At 35.4% G+C, this 2,794-nt stretch overlaps 1 protein-coding gene across 2 annotated transcripts in view; it reads right to left on the minus strand.

The window, feature by feature from the left end:
• LOC115236615 (trehalase) overlaps positions 1-1,834 on the minus strand; it is a 42,253-nt gene extending 40,419 nt beyond the window's left edge. The window contains exon 1 of one of the 2 annotated variants that reach the window (XM_029809169.1): positions 1,495-1,833. The gene's annotated coding sequence lies outside the window, so the exon portion shown is untranslated. Of the gene's footprint in view, positions 1-1,494 lie in introns of both variants that reach the window. The other variant, XM_029809175.1, reaches the window with a different exon arrangement.
• Positions 1,835-2,794: the final 960 nt, after the last annotated feature.

Consider the following 2,794-nt stretch of genomic DNA (forward strand, 5'->3'; position numbering starts at 1 on the left):
AAATATAAAATATATATAATATAAAATAATAATATATAAAATTAATATTATATATAATATATAAAATATATATAATATATATAAAAGGATATATAAAAATGTAATAAATTACAAATATTTAAATTTCCACTTAATTGGAGATTGAAAGCAATTTGGAACGTCGTATGAACCACGAGCATCATTATTTTTTAATTCACAAAAGGAAATATACACGCTTAATAAGAAAGCACCTGTCACTTGATCGTGGAACTCTTGTTCGTTCGACGGCCAATTCGGTTATGACAGAAGTTTCGACTTTACCTTCGCGGCCGACCTTGTGAAATCAAGGATCGTTTCGCATTAACAATAAAATCAAAGTTGACATCGTTCGCGTTTGTAAATAAACTTATACGACGACATGACAAAAAGCCATGAATGTAACTGTTATGGAATGCGATGTAAACATAACAATTATGGAGAGTACGAATATAAATTCTTTTATCTTTAAATTCTTTATTCATTTTTCAACTTGCTAAATTTTCTATTGATATATTTTTTTTTTTTTTATTGTAAAGTTAAATAAAATATATATGTGTGTGTATATGTGTTTCGTACTTTAAAATTCAAACATTTATATCGACAGAAAATCTAATAAACTTTAAAAATTAAATATAATATATATAATATACTCGAATTTATCATGTATATGCGGCATTTTTTCACTCATGAAATATTTAAGCTAAACATTCGCGTTTACCGAAACCGACTATTGTTTATTTCGGTCTTCGAGTGACGTAATTGTCAATCTGGATGCAAATTTTGCGAAGCTCTCGCTGGCGGCTCCGTGAAAATTCGAAAATGCAAAACTTTGACGGTTCCCTCGCGAACCGTAACATTGCGTATACGCATAATATATACATCGTAATGCGGCAGAAAATGTCTCGGTTGCCGGCGCTTTATCGATTAGCAGGTAGATTGTCCGATATAGGTTAGATTAGCGACGTCTCGCGTTCCATTACTGGCTTGTATTAATTTTTCAAAAAATGAACGACACGTGCTTCAATTTTTATCGTGTTTTCTCGTTCGTCTATTTCGTTCGTATTTTGATCGCGAATTCGTAGAAAGCGCGCGTCTATGCGAATTTTAAAATACAGTTATATCATCGATACAGAGATCGAAGCTATCTATAGAACTTATAATCATATCTGCGTTTGACTTCTAGATATGTTTATTTCAGTCGCGCATTTCGTTGTCTCTTTCTTTCTTCTCGTTCTCCCCTCGATTACGAACACACATTACTACAGTAACCGGCTTCAATTTCAGATCAATTTTTTTGCGAACGTAATGTTGAATTTGAACTTGCACGAGTGCTCGCGCGCTACGATCGATCGCGCGTGTGCAGGCGTTGATCCTCTCTCTCTCTCTCTATCTCTTTCTTTCTCATCCGTCTCTCCCTCTCACTCTCTTTCTCTTTACATAAACGCGATCTGCTGGCGTGTTCGCCAAAATACGTACCTTGAAAACGTCAAGCTCACGCTGCTATGGCGTCTCCCGAATGCGTACTTTTCCTAGAAAAACCGCACGATCGAAATCGCTTCGCCAAACGCTATTCGTCCGTCACGACGATTGACAATCAGCACCGAGAGACTCGCCGCCGAGATGCTCGCGGGCGACGCGAAAAACGCGACGAGAGGACGAAAGTACGAAGGAGCGAGCACAAGAGAAAACGAACGACACCAAGAACCACGGCGCACGCGACCGGATGGATGGCGGGTGCCACGCACTCGTCGATGGCGCACGCTCGGAGCGCGATACGGCGGCGAACGATCTGCACTGCGCGGCGGACGGCGGCGGACTGAGCGTCGCGGCGCGCGATACCGCGTAAATATGAAGACGCACCGCGTCCGCGTCAAGGGCGAACGACCTTCGAGGGTATCTGAGCGCGGCGTGTCTAAGGAATCTTAAACATCGTAATAGTTTTCAAAAATATATAAGCGTTCGATATATTCTTTGTGTAAAAATTCTTATTACGATTTTTAAATTGAACAATATATAAAATATGAACGCGCTTTTTCCGAGACAAACTTGAATGTCTCTGTGAAACATCATTGGACAATTTCAAAACATTAATAGCCAATCATGGATATAGAATTGTGTTCAGACTGTAAAGTTTTGAAGAAAATGTTGGAATTTAGGAAAAAAAATTAATAACTGAAAGAAAAAAATTACATATAATGCTGTCATTGATTTATCTCTCTCTACATATTTATATCTTATTATAACATAATTATATAAAGGAAACGCGAAGATTGTAAAAGCTACAAGGGAGCATAATCAATGAATCCAACATTTTATTCAGCAATAATATATGAATACGATGAAAAATTGTTCGAATGTTTTACGATATAATGTACATTTGTAATTGATTCAATATGAGTATCTTTATAAGTATTGTTTTTTGAATGACGTTTCTTGCGCAAGCTGTTGGTTCTTGCATATATATTCTAAAGAGTTACAAAGACAAAATTTTAATTATGTATTGATAACAAGAAAAAAGATGTTGCATTAAATAAGTGATTAATTCGTTTGCACTCTAGTTGATAAGACTGTCTTCAAAAATACATTTGTTTTATTTTTCATAAACATAAATGTATCATGCTCATGAAAACATCAATGTATTCTTATCAACAAGAGACTAGTTCAATAACGAATTTTATGATTCGTATTAAAAAATTATGCAAAAATCTTATTTTTAATCTCGTCAAATCGAGCGATAATATTAAAGTACTTATATTATTATATATATACACACATA

Source organism: Formica exsecta, unplaced genomic scaffold (assembly GCF_003651465.1).
Source record: "Formica exsecta isolate Colony F162 unplaced genomic scaffold, ASM365146v1 scaffold258, whole genome shotgun sequence".
In the NCBI taxonomy this organism is placed as follows: Eukaryota; Metazoa; Arthropoda; class Insecta; order Hymenoptera; family Formicidae; genus Formica; species Formica exsecta.